This window comes from Sebastes fasciatus, chromosome 16 (assembly GCF_043250625.1).
Source record: "Sebastes fasciatus isolate fSebFas1 chromosome 16, fSebFas1.pri, whole genome shotgun sequence".
NCBI lineage: Eukaryota > Metazoa > Chordata > Actinopteri > Perciformes > Sebastidae > Sebastes > Sebastes fasciatus.
In genome coordinates, this window is record NC_133810.1 from 26,904,655 (window position 1) to 26,927,043 (window position 22,389).

A 22,389-nucleotide genomic window follows, 5' to 3' on the forward strand; every position below is an offset into this window, starting at 1 on the left:
TTCTCTTGTAAAATGTTTCAGAAACATCTTGCAGTGTACTGTTTAGCTGTAAAATTATAAAGTTTGTCCGGCTGGTGGGCAGTGCTTAGTATTTCCTCAACTGACCTCAACATGGCGGCCGGGTCACAAACTTTCTTATTTTACAGCTAAACAGTACACTACAAGATGTTTCTGAAAACATTTTATGTGAGAAATAGGCATTACAGTAACAGAATATTGATTCATATTTGATCCGCGCTGCCTAGTTTGACCGTTTGATCGGCGTTTGGGAGTGATTGACAGCTGCTCAGAGACGGCAAGGCTCCAGCTCGGATCTGATTGGTTTTTTTCCTCCAGTTTGTGAAATCTTGCTGATGGTGTTAGGAGCACCGGAGGACACAGAGGCACATGATTTCTTTCAGATTACCTGTCTCATGCACTACTGTCAGGATATAGTGACCGTTTTATAAAAATAACTTTCTTTTAAATAATATTTGCTCCAACCTGCCTACTACAGCTTCAATCTCTGCATCCGTCCCTGCATCAAGAGGTTGTGGTCATGAACATCTGGAACAGGCACCTCTAATACTAATACTTCTAGACTCAATGGGCTAAAAACCTCTCTTGTTTGGCCATCTATCCTCCCAGAGCCCCATTTTTACTCCTCCCTTGTCCTCTTACTCCAGGCTGTGTTGGCTGAGACGGATGCTTTTTGCCGGACTTTTCATTTGCCAGTGAGCTTGGCACAGGAATAATTACCTGTCTCTATGATCAATTACCTGATTACTCACCAGAGACGCACAAGATGTCTGAAGAGCAGAGCCTGGGATCTGTGCTGTAGTGGAGGACGGGCTTGCTGCACTGCCTGCACACACAGTACAGACACACAGAACACAAGCACAGACGCATAAAGAGATGTATATTAAGCATGCATACACACTCCATATAGATAGCTCTCTCCCTCTCTTGCAAACGCATCGCACACCCAGAGGATCATATTCTCCTTATGTTCTCCAGGCAGCTAAGCAGCTGACAGAGTCAAGGACACACTGACTGGTGGGCCATTGAGAACACCAGGAAGTCATTAAGAACGATCCTGACACACATCTCGGCGAGAAAGCATCCCTGTGTGGGGCAAAATAATCCCCCTAAACTGCCTTGTTATGATGAGAAATGTTTACCTGAGGGCAATACATGAGGAGAGAGTAAGCTGTAAAAAGGAAGCACTAGACGTTGTTATGTGATATTCAGATATTATCCCCACGGTATGAATAAACTCTTGAGTCAGATTATCATGTTGTGCAAGGCCCATGCAGTACCCCTCACGATATACGGCTTGACCTCTAAATAACACTTTAGATATCGTCAGCCTCCCGATCTGCACAGTGATCATCCACACGCATGAACAATGCAGGAGGAATCACCCGGACATCCCCTCCATCCGCCGCCATGTCACATCTAATCCCACACAAGGCACACAGAAGAAGCTTGCCTCATGCTTGGCTGTGAAGCAACGTGTAAAGAGGCTTCCCCTGAAACCACTAAAGGGAGAATATTTATTTGTGCCCTGTGCGTATTATAGTTATCTTCTGCGCAGAATGTGACACACCACACAAATCTGTTTCTCTTAATCACACAATAAAAGATTAAACCCAATCTGACCAGACTACACCTAGCCCTCCCAGGAAATGTAGATTACACACCTGTGTATTAGCACGCACTGTATATAAAGGCATTGTCAGGTGAAAGGTCAGGTCTTCAAAAATGCTAACTTAATTGTTTTTAGTAGGGAAATTTAGTTCCAGGGTTTTTACACAACAACGATATGTAATGAGAATGTAGAGGGGGGTCACCACGATAGGGTGTTCTTGACATATTTCATCCACCTCCTCTGCATTGCGTGGACAAAATAACAGAAAAAAATGACAATATACCAACTGCAAGTCAACAAAGACAGTGGTGTGCTCAGTGGGTACATCTTGAGATGCGCTCAACAAACACTGGGGGGTTAAAATCTTCAAATCAGAAGACAATAGCGGAGCCTGACCTTTTTAATGCAGTTGTTCAGGAATGTGTCCTGATTCGGATAAATGGGACAACAGGTTGGAGATAATGAGCAGCATTCAGAAGATCCTTCCCTAAAAATCACAAACCAAAAAAGAAACATGGTTAAAACATACTGTACATGAGTTAGTCTGTGCTTCCTTAAAAGGTGCTCTAACCCAGTGCTTTTCAAAGTGGGGTCCGGGGACCCCCAGGGGTCCTTGAGGGGGTTGCAGGAGGTCCCCCGGCTAAAAGGGGAATCATTTATTTTCACTATAATTCCATCCATAATTAACACAAAGACAGAATGTATGACTATTTTGGTCACAGGTTTCATACACTTTGAACACTGATATATTACAAAAAAAAACTTACAGGAAGTGAGAGTCCAGATGTCAGGCAGTTAACAAGCAGGTAGGCACAACAGGTGACAAAACCCCACACAGCACCAATGATGATCTGTCAACAGAGGTCTGTTGAGTGCAGAGCTAACGAGGGACAGGTGAAACTAATCAAGGAGGCAGGAAACACACTGGGGAAGGAACTGAAACGACAGAAGTTTTTCAAAATAAAACAGTACTAAACATGAGTGAAATGAAATGAAACAAGGAAAAACATAACCTCAGAGCAGAGCAGATTATGACACATGTTTAACAATATATTTTCATGTGGTCTTACTATTTTGTCCAGGCACTTCACATGTCACCACTAAACAGTATAGGCCTCATACAAACATATATGAACAGACATAGACTGTAAACTGCGAGACCAGTTCCTGGGGAGTGAGCTCTTTCACTCAGAGAAAATTACAAAATCTTTCCAATCAATTTACTCCATTTCAGCCAGTAATGAGGATTGGCAGGCTTGTAGACAGCAGCTGCCTTCCAGTCACTGCTAAAGGAATACAAATCTCAAGGTCTGCATGGGAAAGGTAGAGTAGCACTCTCAGGTCAGTCTGACTCCGAGGTGCTGGCTGCTCCAGCAGGGCCGTGCTTTGTCTCTCTTGCAGAGCTGAGTTAACATCACTCCCAATTCCTAAAAAGAATTACTAAAAATTAATGAATGATTTAAAATTCTCTCACACTCACACACAAAGTAAAAAAAAAAAAATCACATAAACACAGCAATAGTCCTCACACATATTGCATCTTGCACGGTTTGGTAAGTCACTCACACAGTCTGCTCAGGGGCAATCAAAGCTATGAATAGCTCTGGTTAGCACACACAGAGAGCAAAAACCTTGAAGCTGACTGCTTTCATGAGATGCAGACTGAGTGGCAGGAAAACACAAATACTACTCCATAGTCCTTTCTTTTCTTCAAGCAGACAGCACATTAACATAATACAGCCTGCTTGGATTCCTTCGTCGCCACACAATTATGACTCCCATTTAGACTAGTATATGCTAGTCTATAAATCCACGGAAGCGAGTCACAGCAACTCTCTCTGGCCCATAGATATGCAGATGTTATGATCCAGAGGTTCTCTTATTCCCCTCTATGGAAGAAGCCATTGACCTTTTCCAATCTGTGCATGTGTCACTGCAAATAACAACAAAGCAGTAGCTTGGCAGAGAGGCACTGTGGCCCAGACATCATCATTCAGGTTACATACAAGAGTAGATCATAGAGGAATTCATTGCACAGGAACAGTAGGAACAGTTGGTAGTGATGTTAAGTATATAAAAACAGTGGAGTTATTAAAATGGTAAAATGGTAAATGGACTTGGACTTATATAGCGCTTTTCTAGTCTTCCGACCACTCAAAGCGCTTTACACTACATGTCAGTATTCACCCATTCACACACACATTCATACACTGATGGCAGAGGCTACTAAGGTGCCAACTTTGCCCATCAGGATTTAATCTAAATACTCATTCACACACCGATGGCTATGCCTCCGGGAGCAATTTTGGGGTTAAGTGTCTTGCTCAAGGACACATCGACATGTGACCCGGAGCAGCCGGGGATCGAACCACCGACCTTCCGATTGGTGGACAACCTGCTCTACCCTCTGAGCCACAGCCGCATTAAAGCGCATTAAAGCGATATGAAAGATCACTGAGGTGGCTCTGGGTGAGCAAACACCAAGACACCAGAATATAATGCAGTCCAATGCATTGGGAATGCTACAAATAAAATATTAAGCTTGTGAAGCATAAAGTAAAATGTTACATAAAACCGTCACTATATCCTGACAGTAGTGCATGAGATCTGAACCTGGCAACCCATGTTGTTCTTTTTAATAACTAATCTATGACATATAAATAAAATAATTTATCAACTATTAATGAAACCAGTAAGTAGTAAGGTAAGTAGTTATAAACTCTTAAAAAAAGAATGCCATATTAGAAAGTAGTACCTAAAATGTAATGTATTTCAGGCATCTCTCCCTTCCTGTTTGTCTGAGGCCAATTTTGTGATGCATTACAGGAATTATACCAAGAATGCAGAGGCGGTTATCTCAACACCACACTTCTCCAATGTCCTACCCAGTTTGTATTCACTGATAATTTGCAACTGGGCCTGGCCGAGTATATCTGAGCTCCTATAGGACTTGGATTAGAGAGCCATGTTATATAAAGAAATCCATGCTCCCCAGAGAGAGCTGTGTGGCTGTCAAAAGCCTGTAGAGTGGGAGGTTACCATTACTGTTCACTACACAGTAATTACACAGTGATCACACAGCGTAGACACGCACTCATTGGATATTTTCTGTACGTAGGCTACTGTATCATTCAATTCCTATGTTGGCAGCACTACTTATTTTCTAAATGTAAGCAGTGCTCTGTACGTCTGAAGTGGTTGACTGTTTGCTCTCATGTCAAGCTACACGGCACTGCATCTTAACCAGCTTTTTATTCTTCACACGAACTTCAATAAGCGACCTCGCCGTGAGAGTGAATCGTGTGTCTAACAATCATCAGGGTGGGTAGGGCTATTCTAATGGATGCTGTATCTGTGAACAGTGTGAGTCATTGCAGTTCCACGGTGAAGGTGGCGATGCTTAATTATACAGAGACCCAAGAAGTGGGTGGGTGGGGAGGGAGGGTGAGGGTAGGAGCTCGGCGCCTGTTACACAGCACGCCATATGCCTTCCTGGGAGCTTTCCGCCTGCTTTGATTCCTGACACTGCGAGATGCCAGCGAGAACCTGCCATCGGGAGACAGAAAGAGAGGAGGGGTCAGGAGAGAAGAGGGGCGGGGGGGGGGAGGAAATGTGAACAGAGAGAGCACGAGAGACGCGGGCAGGGAGGGCGAAGACAGGCAGGGATTAAAAAGAGCACCACCTTATACCTTGTGGCTCACTAATCACAGAGCTACTAGTGATCTAATTATCACAGACTTCATTTGAAAGATGTCAAAATGTCTCTGTGGAGAGCAGTGTCTGAAGCAAAAAGCAACTTAATCCCGCTTACGCTCGTCTCCGTTGGTGTTGCAACAGTGAATACATTTGATGTGCACAGTTAGCATCCCTGCTTCTATTCAGCCATGCTAGATGGCTCTAGGGATGGCAAGGTCGGCGTGTCAGTCGGTTGGTCCGCCGCTTTGGTCCAGACTGGATAAGTATTAGATAAGTTGACATTATATATTGTACAGACATTCACGGTCGCCAAAGGATGAAGACTTATGTCTTTGATAATCCCCTGACTTTTCCTCCAGCGTCACCATGAGGTTCTAGGCTGCCTGGTTGTGGTTCACAGTGAAATATCTCAACATCTGGAGGATAGACATTTAGGAACAGATATTCTAGGACCCTAGAGGATAAATTTGAATGAATTTTGTGATTCTCTTTTCCTCTAGAGACACCAGCAGGTCAAATCTTTCTCTTATTCAGGAAAATATCTCAACATATAATGGATTGGTACTACAGACTATAAGGAGTAGACATAGTCACCGTGACGTCACCCACTGGTTTGTGGACTGCTATTTTAAAGCCTTGAGTTCGGCATTTTGATCGTCGCCAATCTTTTTTTTTTGTAACAAGAAGCGACATGGCAGTGACATCGATTGCCATAAAATTTGGTTAAGACATTCCCCAGAGGATGATTTGTAAAAGCTTTCACGTGCTTCTCCCGTGTGCCAAGCGTGTAGGATAATTATCGTGGCCAAAGCGAAAACGTGAAAATGTAAAAGGGCCCTATCTAGAGTCAATGTTTGGTTTGCAAACATACCTATTAATATTATATTCCATTTCTGCCAATAAAGTGCTACAGGAATGAGCCCTAAAACCCTGAAATTAGTTGTCATTTTAGCACCTCCAGTTCCCTCGTGTAGAAGTCAATGGGTTTTTTGAATGAGTTTTTAGATAGATGCCTGAAATAAGGTCTGTGGTTAACACAAGCTGAAGAGATTCTAACGTTTTGTTCTATGATATAAAATACATCAATAAATACCCCAATTTTGAAGCTTTTATGTGTCTTAAAAAAGCAGTTGCCAACAAGTGATCCCCCTAAATGCTAGACTCTGTTCCTTTAAGGTCAATCTGGTCTCTCTCTTGGCCACTTCTCCTCCCGCTGTTACCTGACAAAGGTGTGACCCAACTTTGACTGCAAAAGTCTAGCAACTGGGCCAGTGGAGTGTTTGTATGGTGCATGTTTGGGGTTTGGGGAGGTGGGTGAGTGCAGGGTGTAGTCGGGTGGAGAAGATAGAAGAGGGGGAAGTTGAGGAGGACTGATTGCACAAGCCAGCGATACAGGCAGCTGCACAGGCAGATTCCCCCCTGGCACTGTTGGTTCTGCCTGATTATTTAACAGGAGCAACTGGAAGTGGTTGACATGGTTTCATGGGCTTTGTGCAGTGCGCACTCCTCAATTATGGATGGGAAAAGTGACACTGTGACAGCTGTAGCTCTCAGGGGGTCGGAGGGAGGGAGGCAAAGTGAGAGACGGAGAGAGAGCATGCAAGGAGTAATTCTTTCCTCCTCGAGCGGGAAGATAGGAGACAGTCTCGGCGTAGACGTGACATACACACAAAGAGACATGCACAAATACACACACATACATGCGCGCGCACACACATGCACGCACACACACACAAGGCCTCTTCTTGTTAAATTAAATATGCCCTGAAAATGACGGGAAGGGTGGGGGTAATGAGGAAATTATTCACAATCCTTGACATGCTTTAAATCAGATTATACTCTCCGCCTGCCTCACCGGGCCCAGTCTAAAGACACAGACCAATCCATTTCTTGCTTAAGGCACACCGCCTCCTACACACACTCAAGCACGCTGACACACACACACACACACACACACACACACACACACACACACACACACACACACACACACACACAATGAGAGGTATAGAAAAGCTCATCTGCATCCATCTCAGTTACAGACAGGGGAGTGAGGAGAGGTGAATTATCCACAGCTTTTTCTGTGGCTGGATGCAAAGTGGAAAGCGGGCTTGGACCTGCTGCCATCTCGGAGAATCATTACGTCCGATCCTGGAGGGAGTCACGCTGCGAGTGGCGGAGACGAGCCAAAAGAGCATGGTTCCCCCCAACAGCGGGCCGCCTAATGAAATGCATATTAACCAGTTGAGAGGGAGGGAGGCAGGGAACAGGAAAAAGGGGATTGACGGAGACATCACTGGCTCCAGCCCCCTTTTCACCAACTCACATGCCATTACATACCTCCACAGAGGAAACACAGGGCCCTTTGTTTAGCATTAAGGGCTCTTGTGCTAAGAGAGACATCCTCGTTGGTGCACCCTGCAATTATGTGGTAATGAGGTCCATGCATTTCACGTCTACTTGAGCGGTTAGAGCAGGTAGCGGGGAACGTGAAGGGGGTAGTAGCATATAGCGCTAGAGAGCGTCAGAAATCTCAGGCACTACCTCCTGAAATAAATCAAGGATATACTGTTGCAGCCATCATACATGCTATCCTCCCATTTAAATAGGATGGAGCGTTTCGGCGGTGACCTTGCAAGCAGCCTCGACATGTATGATCTATGGTAATGTATGTAAATTGAGACCAGTGATAGCATAAATTAGAGCTTAAGATGTGTGTTTAGAGATGCATGCATGTGTGTGTGTGCGTGTGTGTGTGTGTGTGTGCGTTTGATGTGGTGGGTCACGCAGCCTGCAGCAACTTGGGTTAAAGCCCACAGCTGGAGGCGCTGGAAGGGCCAGGTCTCAGAGGCAACAACATTCAGCTTACACAAACACAGCCGGGCGAGAGAAGTCAATCACATGCACACGCACACACAGGTGCAAAGACAAATGCCCGTGCACAAGTTCCCAGAAGCACACACACATCTAATTCGCTCAATTTTTTGCTGTGTGGGCTCATTTGCAAACACACACAACCTCTGACTAGAGCAGTGCAGCGATTCTGTATATAGCTGCATTCCTTTACACGACCAGTTCACCTGCATGGAAGAATTACCCTCACACTTTAGATACTGGGATGCATTCCAAATCCATTCTAGTTAGTGTGATTCATCTCACAATATAAATACACTAAGTAGTCCTTATCTGTTACAGAGGTAAGCTCGACTAACAAGAATGTTTACCGTCCTGCTAGCCAGTGTTTTCCAGGCCAGGAGCATCAGTCTGTGTTTGTCCCTGAGGACGGAGGAGTAGAGACAGAGTAAGCTGTTATCTCAGAGATATCTGCCACCACAGCTGAGGCCAAGGGCAGCAACAGCAATTATGATGGTATAGACATAGCGGGATTGAAGCATGGGGATAAACGGATGACATACACATAGAGAATGTAAAAGAGAGGGATACAGAGAGAGATGTTGGAAATGTCTGGCTTTAGTGGGTACAGTAACAAAGACTTCCCCCTGAGGTGACTGGCTGCCAGTGGATGTCCTGAGATAACCGCAAACACTCAAGGAGGACCGCAGGAAACAGATGCTGACGGCAGAGAGTTTTTAAAAAAATCATTACTAATCCACGACAACACATGAAGACCTTGATAGCTGACCACATTTTTATTTGGCTTTAGATGATTTTACCAAGACAGAAATCATTTTCCTCCTGCGATAATGGTGAAAACATTTATTAAAAACACTTAAAAACTTAATCTGGTGTGTTAATTTATTGGATTAATTTAATTCGATTTCTTTATTATTATTATTATTATTATTATTATTATTATTATTATTATTATTATTATTATTGTCATTCATGATTTTTTTATTATTTATTTTATTTTATGATGAGTTTCATTTTATTGTTTCTAATTGTATTACTATCTTTATTATTACTAATAGTATAAGTATAATAATAACAATAACAACAACAACAACAACAATAATTATTATTATTGTTAGCATTATTATTATTATTATTATTATTATTATTATTATTATTATTATTATTATAATATTTATTTATTTCTTCTCTTCCCTTGTTTTTGATTACTTAGTTTTTCTATTTACGGTTACTATTTCTTATGTACATATTCTCTTATTTGTTATGGAGTAGGTTGTTATAGTCTCTCTTGTTTTTACAGAAGAAATAAAAAGCATGATTCAAAACACACTTCCTGAACCAGGATCATGTGTCACAGATCCTTGACGCCACGAAGGAAACGACTCACTGGTTTTTGAATTCTCTATCACTGACTTTACAACTTAACTGAGTTGAATTCACAAGGGCTGGCCATGGCTGCATCCTCTCCCTCCTTTTATTCTGTCCCTCGGTTTCATTTGCGATGAAACACGGCGATGTTTCTCGAGGTGCAGCTGCAGGTATGGCTGGAGGTCACTGCCAATACTGTCGTTTTGCCCGCCTGTGAGAACGGCGTGGAGGAACATACTCTGCACAAGGACAGGATCATATTTTAGAGCTGACTCAACTTCTTGTGAAACATAAAAGGATGTTTTGCCTCAAACTGAGAGCTCAAATCACAAAGTGTTCTGCATTAAAGGCATATAGACCTTTAGAGGGACCTTTTTTTATTCTGACTTATCTGTTTAACTTCAATGTTCAACAGCCACACTGCAAAATATAACAGTACCAAGACTCCTTGATGCCTATAATGTATGCTTTCAATAACCAGCAGCTGAGGGGAAAACTAGGTTTTTCCATCTGCAATATGCTCTCCTTGTGTCATGTTGTATCATACGACCTATACGGGTCATAAATAGTTAACGACACTGTTGTTGTATGATTCTTATTTTAGTCTCCCTGGGCACAAAGGCCCTGTAGGATCAGCTTATAAAAATACATTAGGATGCAAGGTCAATCAAGTTTGCACTGCTGACGAGCAGCAGTGAATAAAAAAAAAGCTATATGGCTTCCTTTTCTTCTGGAAATAATAAGTCATATTTATGAGGATCATAAAGAGAATGTGGATAGCAGAAGAGCAGCGCCGCTGCACTAAAAGCTCTTCAGCTCTACCTGGACGGCTGTTTTATTCTATACTGCACAGAAAAACTCCAGCATTGGCTATTGTAATTAGCTTTTGGCAATCAACATAAGATTATCTGCTTAATGACTGAGAAAAACAAATGGTATCCATCCTACCGGTGGAGGAGCTTCAGAGCGATCAAACGCACAACATCATTAAGACGCCTGCTTTACACTTCAAATTAGCATGAAACAGCTCGAAGATAATTAAAGCTGAGATGGAGGTTAGGCCTACCGGAGATAGGAGATTTGTGAACAAATAATCACAGTCGCTTATTAATGAGGCATAAACAATCATCCAAAGTTGAATACATTTTTCACATACTAAGATGGGCTGTTCATGCTTGAGAGGTCGACTTGCCTTCGGCTACGAGCATTCAAATCCAATCAAGGACTCAGTCCAGGTAAAAGGCACATTCTCGCTATCTCAAGTGGTCGTTTCAGTCCTTCAACCTGATGAACTAGAAGTGCCCTGCTGTCTGTGATTCAATGATGAAGACAAGGAAAGGTGTCATGCATTACATTTTACAATCAATTATCATGTACTGGCAGGCCTGATTGGGGATTATATTGCAGCCCTGTCAGGCATTGTGACACTCATGATCTGCATGATCACAATGTGGTATCTCTCCCAGGTAATCTGCATGCCTATGGTGTAATAAAGTCACCATTTTTGCTGTGTGTGTGTGTGTGTGTGTGTGTGTGTGACAGCTGAGTGCTAAGCGCACCTTGTTATCATGATTTAAACAAAGGTGGAGGAGGGTGTGTGTGCCCTCAGGACCTTGAGATAGATGGGACGAGAGACAGTGAGGGAGAGAGTGTGATAGTAAGAGATAGACTTAGTGCTTGGGTATACACAGAGAGTATATCAGAGAGAGAGCGGAGCCTCATTTGCATTCACTACAGACCGACAGCGGCGGCACACACCGAACCAAGCCCACCACCACCACCACCACCACCACCACCATCGTGCCCCAAGGGAGCTGCTGCTGCTATCGCCCAGAAAGAGGAGACGCCCGGCCTCCTCTGCTGATGAGCAAGCACGATTTTATTAAACAACAACAGAGCGATAGGGAGACAAATGAGAGACAGAGGGAGGGTGTCTGAGTGTGAATTTTGTGTTCCTTATTCTGAGGACATGAGCTCCTCTGGTAGCCAACCATCTGGATGTCTGGATGCAGGTTTTGTCACATGCACTCAAAATTGAGCACACACTTACAATAACAAACAGTATCTACATGAACTTCCCTGTGCAATAATAATATTCATTGTGTTCTACTTTCTATTGGCCAAAATATATTTTTAATTATTTCTTTTAGCATACAACCTGTGGAACAATTACTTTCTGACACAATATACTTTTCTTTTTCGGAGATCGTCACCATGTTTGAACTTATTTTGTCATAGGGGTAGAGGATGAGGCAGGGTATGAGGAAATATGGAGTGGATTGTAGTAGTGGATTTAAATTAAGTTAAATACTTTTAACTTAAGGAAAAGTACCAACTAAACCAACTAAAAGTCCTACATTTAAATAATAATATGTATTATTAGCTATAGTTAAAGTATCAAAGTAAAAGTGGTCATTCTGCCGAAAACTAGCCCCTGTGTGACTCACATATTATACATTACATTTAGATTGTTAATAAGTTCTAGCTGATTGAGATTGACCTCGCTGTAATTACTTTATACATATACAGTTACTGTAGGTAGTTTAGTCAAGTGGTTCCCAAACTGGGGGTCGGGTACCTCTAAAGGGTAAAGAGATACATCTAAGAGGATTACTGAGGTAGGAACGAAGAACTTCTGCTTCACAGATTTTAATAATTTTTTCGGACTAATTTCAAATATTTGCTTTTTTGTTAAATATTTGCTAACTGCTCACAATTCATAGACATCTGACGAGTGACAATGGGCACCAATTAGACGCTTCTTTGCATGGGGTCACCGGCAAAAAAACATAGGAAAGCACTGGTATAATCTTTAAAGGTGCTCTATGATATCCAGAGCATTAATATAGCAGCAAAAAACAATTTGCTATGTAAAGATATAGAGGAGTAATGTCTACCTGAGCAGAGTACAAAGTTTCCCTCTGAAATGTAGTGGAGTAGAAGTATAAAGTAGCGTAAAACGGAAATGCTCAAGTAAATTACCTCAAAACTATACTTATATACAGTACTTTGGTAAATGTACTTAAACACGTGGTGGATTTGAATCCATGACATTGTGAGTGTATAATAGCCGACTGAACCAGCAGGACACACCTAATTCTTTTCAGTCCAATTCCTCCTTTCCATTTTGATAAACATATTCCAGATCTTCGGCTACTGAGGTCAAATTGTTTGATACAGCATGGTAAAGTTCTGTGAAACTTTACTAACACTCTCACAAACTTCAGACCGCGGTCTATTGGAGCTCAGTTCACCAGGTTAAACACTGGGATTCATGGTATTAAGGTAAAAAAAAGATCTGGCTACTTCTCTTAGACAGGAAGGCATTAAGTTAAGTCCTGGCTCTGACACACTGTGGGTAGAGGTGTCAGTGGACGCCAAGCACAGCCGTGGATCCTCCCATTCCTGCAGGCTCCTGCTGGGCCACACAGCATCCATCCACTGCAGTAATTAAACACAGCCCACAAGTATACACACTCTCTCACACACACATACACTAATTGCAGGCAGGAGGCATCCTACTCATTATAGGCCAAATTAAAGCAATCAATTGAAACTAGAGACCAGCAGAGAGGAATTCATTCATGGGGGCCTGATCTCCTCTATAAAGACCGCACAGGCTGCGTCAGCTACAAAATCGTGCCTATTGACCAGGGTCTGCCACACAATCAGTCTGTTAATCACCTTCGCAGTCAGCTAATGGGATGCACTTATAAAGAGATGCAAATACATTTCAGCTACTCCGTGTTGTATATGAAACCCTTCAACCCGTTTACGACGTAGAATTATGTTCTGCTCGGTGCCAACAAAAATCTCTTGGCTGACGCAAGTGGCTACATTGCTGCACACATCTGCAAGGCATTTCCTAGTCCAGTGCCTCCAAGTTTCTTCCTCTCTCTTCTTGCTTTTGCTTTCTCCAACACAAACACACACACCAGAGGGGATCAAAGTGTCGAACATTGTGGAAAAAAAAGCACAAGTGTGGCAGGTAGGGTAATGCTTGCTGTTCATCTCTGTGTTAAGCACAGGACGCCGCCAAAATCATCTCCACACAAGCCCGCTTAAGGGAGGGCGCGAGTGTGAGCGTATCCAATTCCAACATTCCCAGTGTTTTTACAAACACATCATGCTCCTGTCACCAGGGAGCCCCCCCACCTTCCCTCTTCTCCTCTCCCTTCTCCACCAGCCAGGCCAACTGTTGCTCCATCTCCAGGGCAGATTAGGGGAAGTGCTGGCTCCTGAAGAATGCAGTCCTGCTGCTGCCGCCGCCACTCTCTGCTGAGGATTTATTAGGACTGGCATGGCGGCCCAGGCTTTTGGCCTCCAGCTAGCAGGGGAGAGAGGAGAGGAGGAGAGGGTGGTGGAGAAGGAGGACCTCTGCTGAGATATTACATGCCATCAATACAAAACATCATGGTGCCTCTTAAAGGACCACAACAGCTTTTTAACCTGTGTTTTTGTTCAATGAGATGCTTTTTTAACATAGCTTTCACTTAAAGAGGATCTATAATGTTTATTTTCAGGTGCATACTTGTATTTTGGGTTTATACTAGAACATGTTTACATGCTTTAATGTTCAAAAAAGGCTTTACTTTTCTTATACTGGGTGTGCTGCAGCACCTCTTTTAACCCTCTGTCTGAAACGCTCTGTTTCAATTTGGTTTCAGATTGGTCAGCTGGCCCACTGTTGTGATTGGTCAATCGAACCAAACTCTTCAGACTCTGCTCCAGCTCCACTCTAACTAGCTTACGGCAGAAAAGGCGGGATGTTTTTGTTTCTGTGGGGAAGAGTAACTCCTTTTGGCCTGGGCTTTGTAACTTTGCAGACCTTTTACATGCACAAAAAAACTATAAAACACACCGAGGGAAAGGGAAAAAGCACAAAAGCATAATAGGTCCCCTTTAAAGATGCAATCGGTAACTTTGAGCAAATATGACAAAAAGTTATTTTTACAAAACTGTCACTATATCCTCACCGTAGTGCATGAGACAGATAACCTCTGTGTCCTCCTGGTGCTCCCAATGACATTTGCAAGATTCTACCGGCTGGAGCAAACTTTCTCATTTTACAGCAAACAGTACATTGAAATATGTTTGTGAAAACATTTGAAGCAAGAAATAGGCATTACAGTAACAGAATCTTGATTCATATTTAATCAGCGCTGCCTAGTTTGACAGTTTGATCAGAGTTCGCGAGTTTTGCGAGCAGTGATTGACAGCTGCTGTAGAGACTCTGCAGCTCTGATTGGTTGTTTTTGTGGTGAAATCTTGCAAATGCCATTAGGAGCACAGGAGGACACAGAGGAACAGGATTGTTTTTCACAAATGATGTGTCTCATGCACTACTGTCAGGATAAAGTGGCCGTTTTATAAAAGAAAAAATCATCAATCAATCATATTTGCTCAAAGTTACCGACCGCAGCTTTAACCCTGACAGCCATGGGTGGTTATTAAATGCTTAGAGTTATGGAAGAAAATAAAAAGGTTGGTAAAACATGACCTCCAATTTGATAAAATGCACACAATCAGCCACCAACACAGAACAAAAATCTATTTCAGCTACTCAATATCATGTATATTTAAGGTTAATAAGCTCCATTTCACAAAGTGATGGTAGATTGTTTGTAGGTGGATCCTCCATTGCGCCTCTGGTCGAGATGACATTAAACAAATGTCATGAACATTAAGCCGACCGGTGCTATGTGAACATTTAAATGGACACCGTGTTATACCCAGTCTGAGCCGCAATAACAAAACAATTACACCACAACAGCAACAAGATGTGAGCAGCGATGTGTATCCATGGTGAGTGGCTAGGAGCCTCCACAACTAATGCAGTGGCCTAGATCCAGGCTGCACACATCGATCAGATTGACAATTGAGAGGCCGTGTCGTGGCCGATAAGGCTGTTGTTTTTTTTTTCTATGGCGGCTATGAGGAAGCCCATCTATTAAGATGAAAGGGAAAAAGGACGAGAACTGAGCGGCCGTGCCAGTGGCATTGTAACAAACTGGTGTGAGTGGCTAACAGGCCTGGGGAGGAGGACAGGGGAGGTATGGCATGTTCTGAATAAGCAGAGGCACACAGAGGCACACAGAGGTCACCGTGGAACGATTCTTTTCACCTTGGTGGTCACCGGTGTGCCGCGAGGATGCGCTAAGAGCACAGCACGACATAAATCTGCTCTTCGCATCTATCTGGAGGTAATATGGAGTGACGGCATGCGCTTCATTTGTTCATTAAACCAGTAAATTCAGATAATTTGTGATGGCTGATTAAAGACAGCCAATTATAAAGAAGAAACACCTGTGTTTGCGTCCCACATGTACAATACATCACAGTGTGGACCGTAATTAGTCTGGCTATTGTTAAGTATCAATTAGCAGCTTTTAAATCAAACTCATCATTTAGTATCCGCTGTGCATTACTGTGTACTACTGAAAGAATAATTCATCTGTGCTCAGATTAATCTTCCTCTCATCACTGATCATGCAGCACCACCTGCTGGATATTAAGAGGAATAGTGGTTAAACAAACTGGTGTAAAGTATCAGAGAGAAAAAAAAATCTGTCCTTCAGTGTCTTTGATGCTCTGCAGTTCTGTCTTTATGATGCATACATTATGGGTGGAAGGCCAGAGGTAATATCTGATGCCACTGCACACAGTGACACTGGCTTTTATGTTTGTATGGAAGTGAGTAATACTGTTGGCCTACCAGATAGTGCTGAATATGTATAACTATAATTCAGGGGTCAGTCCACTTTACTTATAGTTTATACACTAAGGCAAAACTGTCTCAAATAAATGTCTGTTTTAAATGGGTTGAGATGTGTACAAAGTACTTTGAATGACTGTATATTTAAAGGATAGTTTCACTTTTTTTTCAAGTAAGTCTTAAAACAATACTCACTTGCCTAAAGAGCTTTTCCACCACAAGATCCCAGGACTTTTAGCCCCTGGAACCATTTTTCAAGGAATTAAAAAGTTCCTTCAGTCCACTGTTGTCTGCGTTTCCACCGTGGTATAAAGACCTGCGAAGATTTAAGCAAATTAGTGATGGTCATCCCTGCAAACTCCATCCCTTTTTGGGGGGAAAAAGGCCCCATAAAATGTTCCCGAAATTTAATTTAGACGCTGATCACTGCAGTCGAAACGCAATGAGTTCCTCAAAAGGGTCTTAGTTCCTGCAGTGGAAACAGGGCTTACGTTTGCTGTAATTGGTTCTCCTGTTGATACTGGTCAAAACAAAAAGAGGTCAGGTAATGGGGGACAAAATCCACAGCCCTTGTTATGTCGAGTGAAAATCAAGTGGGTGTCTACCAAACTCACACTCTTTTTAGTACCAATTTCCCTCTTTGTGTTACTATCCATCATCCAGGAAACAGCGCACATGGAAGCACAAAAAGGGAATTTCATACAGAATACAGAAACCAACAATCCACTTTATGTACATATGGGCATGTCAGTTTTGTTTTAGGAAAAAGTGTGAATCTACCCTTTAAAGGAAAGCTGGATTACAGTTTCTCTCATTTTATTTCTTAATCTGTTTAGTGCAGACACAAAACAAGCTGATGGGAAACTGTTGGGGGCCCCTAGAGATCACGCTATAAGCACCCAGAGCCCTAGTGGTCAGCTCATGCTTTCAGTGTGGAGGGGCCCAGGGGACCCTCATACTGTGTTCACTCTTCCATTTTCAATGGAAGCCGGTGACATGAAGCTACAAAATGATGGCCAACACATGTCGCTGCGAGACGGGTGTGACGCACTACAAATCAAAGTTGAGCTGGTCTCAACACTTTTCAGCGCTCCAATGACACGGTGAAGCCTCAACCAATCATATGTATTTGTTTCACCCTGTTCCGTTCCCAGTGCTATTTAAAGACATAACTACGTCAACGAGCACTTGAGCAAAACTTCAGCGGCGACTCGCCGACAATGTAGCTGGCCACGCTGGCCGTTTTGTTGCTTTTGTCGCTCGTAGTGTGAACCTAGAAGGTCAGCTCACTCTCACAAAAAGGGAATTTCACACAGAATACAGAACAACAATCCATTTAATATACGCTGCGGTTCAAAAGATGGGGTCTAGTCAGAAGGCTGAGAGGACTGCTCTATATTTCTAAATGGTCTTTCATGCCTTTAGGTTGTAGAAAGTCGTCTTTATAAATAGATGTCATTTTGTATGAAGGGTTTGTACATGGAGAACAAAATGCTGTACAATGGCTCAACCAGACTGACAAGTGAAAGGGCAGAAAGAGACAAAGATGCCTCTGAGCAACAGTTCAATAAGAATAGAAGAAATCACCAGTCACTGGTAAAATAAACTGGAAGCTTGGCATCAAAATGTGAGAATAAAGATTGCTGCACAAGATGAATAGTGATGAAAAAAGTTAATTTGCATTGGAAATTAGTGAACAATAATCAATCAAATAATCACCTTACTCCACTGGCTGATTTATGGTGGTGCACTCTATTCATTTTACATTTGTATGTGTGAAAAGATAATAAATACCTAATTGTCAAATTATCAAGTTTGCATGCACATATTCCTGGGCCTATACTCAGTATGATCCAGATGTAACAAGTAATGTAATGGTAGATGCCAAATGTCATAAAGAAATATAATCTAAAGCCAATCTAAAGGAAAGTTTGTCTATTAAGACCCTGTGTCATAATCCTAGATCAATTTGATATACACACTAAAATATTGCCATCATAAATACTTGTCTGACTGAAAGCAGTTAAACTCTATTATGCATACAGCATATAAAAGAGGCACTGTGGCAGAGCCGAGATTACAAGGATTTCTTCACTGCATCCAAACAGAAAATAATAACATTACCTCCGAATGTAATTTACTCAGAGACTAAGAACATGTTACCAGCTTTACAAATTCTATTGCTTGAGAAATCGACCCAACCCCGGCGTGACACATTTGGTTTCTAGACCAGGACACAGCACAGACACAAATACCAGACAGACTGCAGACTCCTCTGGGGACACACAGACATAAATCAAGGCTGCAGAGGAGAGAAATGTTCCTCCCACACATTCATTGTCTTCCCCATTGGCATAACGTCGACAATCCTGTGGAGGGGGTGATAATGTGTCTCTTTACAAAACAAATGTTTATGGACAGAGCATATGTGGCCTGTTGTTTTGTCAAATGTGTTATATAAAATCATTACAGTTTCAGACACATTATAGCATCTGTTTATCATGCGATCGGCAATGTTTTACTGTCAGGTAATTCTCTATGAGTCAGTTTTCTGCCAATTAGACTGTCATCAGGCCATTAAATGGGGCGTTATCAGTGGTTATAAGCCTCATAGATGTGGGTCAATAGGGCCCTGCTACACCCAATGGTAGATTTTTTTTGTCATATATTCACATGGTCGATCACTGAAAGAAGGAATAAAAGAAGACGAGAGTGACCTCCAGCGACTGTAGTAATTATGACAGGTGCAAAAGCAAAAGTGAAGAGCTGTTTTGAAACATCCCAGTGAGCATTTTTCCGTTGAAAAGATGTTTAAAAGGCGATTATGGTCACCGGTGAAAAGACGTTCAAAATTGGTTAAAAATTAAAGGTTTTTTCACCAACTATTTGAAGACGTTGATGAACGTTCACATTTAAACCATATTTCATCGGGATTTGCAATAGTGAAATGTTTCATCCTCTACATGGTGCTGATAATATCATATCGTAATTTTGGAGCCTAATTAAGAAACCACATCCAAATCCAGGTGAAATATGGTCTAAATATGAACGTTTAATCAGCGTCTCCAACAGTTGCAGTTCTAGGAATTTTTAACCGGGGTGGCAAAGGGATGTTTAGAGGTAGCCACTCGGGATAGTTATCTTAAGCCAAACACAATGTTTTTCCCTAAACTTAACTTAATTGGTGCTGAAACCTAAAGAAAACAATTTTTTTGTGTTCAAAATGTAACGTTTCATACAGTTTTACAACATGTTAGAATGTGTTGCTTATATCTATGATGGTTATAGCGAGCAATAACGTACATTTAATGGCCTGATAACAGTTGAATGGGCAATTCTAAAGAGTAATAACCACCATAAGGAAGAGGTCACTGCTAGCTGCAGTTGCCAACACGCTGTCCTGTTAATGCACTCTATGATGATGTAATGTATTTTGTCGTACCTATTGTTGCTGTTGTGATTCAATGTTTGTATGTTTTATGTGTTGGATGCTGCTATTTGACCCTGTCTTGGCTAAGTCTCACTTGTAAAAGAGGTTTTAATCTCAATGTGACTTCCTAGTTAAATAAATGTTATGATCTATGGATTCTGACCGATGGATTCTGGTCTCAACTGCAATAAATGTGAACAAAAAGGCCAGCCAATCCTCCTCTTCCCATCCCCCCAAATACCAAAAAATTAATAAAGACAAAGACAACAAAAAAAAACGAAAATACAGCGAGACACATTGAGTTATTGGTGAATAAAGCAACAGGTATTGAATAAGCTACAGCCATAAAACAAGCTAGTGCAATAACCAAACTTGCTTGTGTTATTAGAAATGTTATGATATAACAGATAACACCAACATGTTCACAGTAATGTCATCTTAAGAAACTCAATAGATCTTTTTCCTATTGTGGAAATTACTATAGAAAACAATTCAATATGTACTCAGATTCTGACTATAAATGTCCTAAATAATTGAATAATTGAAAACCGTGAATCACTCTGATGTGTCTGCACCCACACACACACACACACACACATGAATGTATACAAGACAGGACAGCACTACCATCGAATTTTTGGCAGCTCCAGTAAGACATGAGAGGAAGCAGCAGCTGGCACCGTGTACAGAGAAAGGAAGGGAGGAAGATGACGGGGGATATACGGAGTCTGTCAGAAGCAATGTCAGGTCACTGCTCTCCTCATCTGCTCTCTGGCGAGCTCCATTCATCTTGGCAGATAGCAATTTATATGTCAAGTTAACCTCCCTCCACAGACCTGGCTCCGATGTCTTGACTGGGGCAGTACAACTCCGCTGACAATTCTATAGTGCAATAACACAATTACAGGGCGCGGGATAGAGCTGGGGAACAGCTCTCACAGCCGTAGTACATTAACCTCCTCTCACCACAATAGCTGACTTCATGCTCGTACAGTGTCTGGGCAATGCCAAGGCAACATTAGAGAAAAGAGAAGCTCTTTAACAGAAGCAGGTCAAAGGACGACAGTTAAAAACCTTCAGATCCCATTCTGTGAAAAAGATACTGGTTATGTTTTATGATGTTATAGATGGCGTTTCCTTGTTGGTATTGCAAGACAATTTAAATTAAAATTTCTTAGAGGGTAACTTTTCAACCCCTACTTTCTCATGTTTTTGTGTCTAACTGACTAATAGGGACAATAATTTCTGAAATCGGTCGGTATTGAGGGAGAGAGCTGTAGGCGGCAGCTGCTCACAGACTGCAATATGGTGCTATCGGGGCAAGCTGGCACCGTTATTTACGTCCACTAAACGTGCTTGTTTTTGCCATGACAGGCTCTGATTGTTATGTCTGACATTATGGAAACGGTGGAATAGTGGAATCCATCCATGGTGGAAACGTGAGTGCCAGCCGGGCAGAGTTTGTTGTGTTGGAGTACAGAGAGCGTAGCTTAGTGTTATCTAAAAAAATGTCAATGTCATGACTGAAATATTTAGATGAATTCCACAATGTTGATGAGAGTTTTGAATTCGATGGCTGTCCGTATTTATTTGAGTCAGAGTACACGGACAACTTATCTTCATACAACGGTTCGTATGATATCTTACGAAGAGTTATTCCTCATTTTTTGTGCATTTTCCTATGAATGTCCAGCAAAACACTACAACAGACAGTCAGGACTGTAGAAACAAATCATTGGTGCCAGCCTGCCCTCCATGCAGGATTTATACATCTCCAGAGTCAGGAAACATCTCACCCTGGACGCAACCTGTTGCAGCTACTCCCCTCTGGTCGACGCTACAGAGCAGTTCGCCAAAACGACAACACACAAGAACTGTTTCTTCCCACAGGCCGTCACTCTGATGAACACTGAACTCTGTAACACCAAACATTCACTGCACTTCACTGAACCTGTTAATTATATATGTTTTATAGTTTATCCTCAGAGTCAATATTATATATTATACAATATACAATATTATAAGCACGCTGTTTGCACTGTACATACTACCAATCCAACTACCTCATGTATATAAAGCAACCTGTTACATTAATAATTCCATATTTATTCCAGCACCCTTTGCACTCTGCACTATTGACTTACTGTCTACAAATTTCATTGCTTTTTTTATATATAGATACCTTTTATATATATTCATATCTGTACATAGTAGTCAATGTTCATGTTTACCTTGTTCAGCTTTGTTGTCCTTGTTTTTCAGCTGCTATGTCTATTTCTGTGCAAGTGCTTTGAACAAAAAAAGTCAAATTCCTTGTATGTGTTCTCACTTGGCCAATAAAGCTGATTCTGATCTTAAAGGTGCCTTTGTTATACTTCAAGTTAAATCCCATGGAGGGGGCCGTAAGTGCACAGTATTAAGTCAATGAACCCCGTCTGTCACAGAGGAGATTATGGGAAGTTCAATAGCAGTTTCCCCCTCCTCTGCTTTGATTCTCCCAATTTATTAAACTGTGAGAGATCATATCAGCGGCCTTAAGCTGCAGCTGAGCACGAGCAGGCAGGCGGGCGGGCATGGCTGTTGGATGAAAAAACAGATGGCTGGCCAGGGGCCCAAAGGCACCAGGCAGTAGAGGAAGACTAACAACATGTTCATACTGTAAGTTTGTTGGCTTGC

At 42.1% G+C, this 22,389-nt stretch overlaps 1 long non-coding RNA gene across 1 annotated transcript; it reads right to left on the minus strand.

Moving 5' to 3' along the window:
• Positions 1-768: 768 nt before the first annotated feature.
• Positions 769-3,720, minus strand: LOC141752856 (uncharacterized). The gene is made up of 3 exons (XR_012590358.1): positions 2,398-3,720; positions 2,027-2,117; positions 769-844 (listed from the first exon to the last, which is right to left on the minus strand). It is a non-coding gene; the product is annotated as an uncharacterized LOC141752856 (long non-coding RNA).
• Between the last annotated feature and the right edge of the window lie 18,669 nt (positions 3,721-22,389).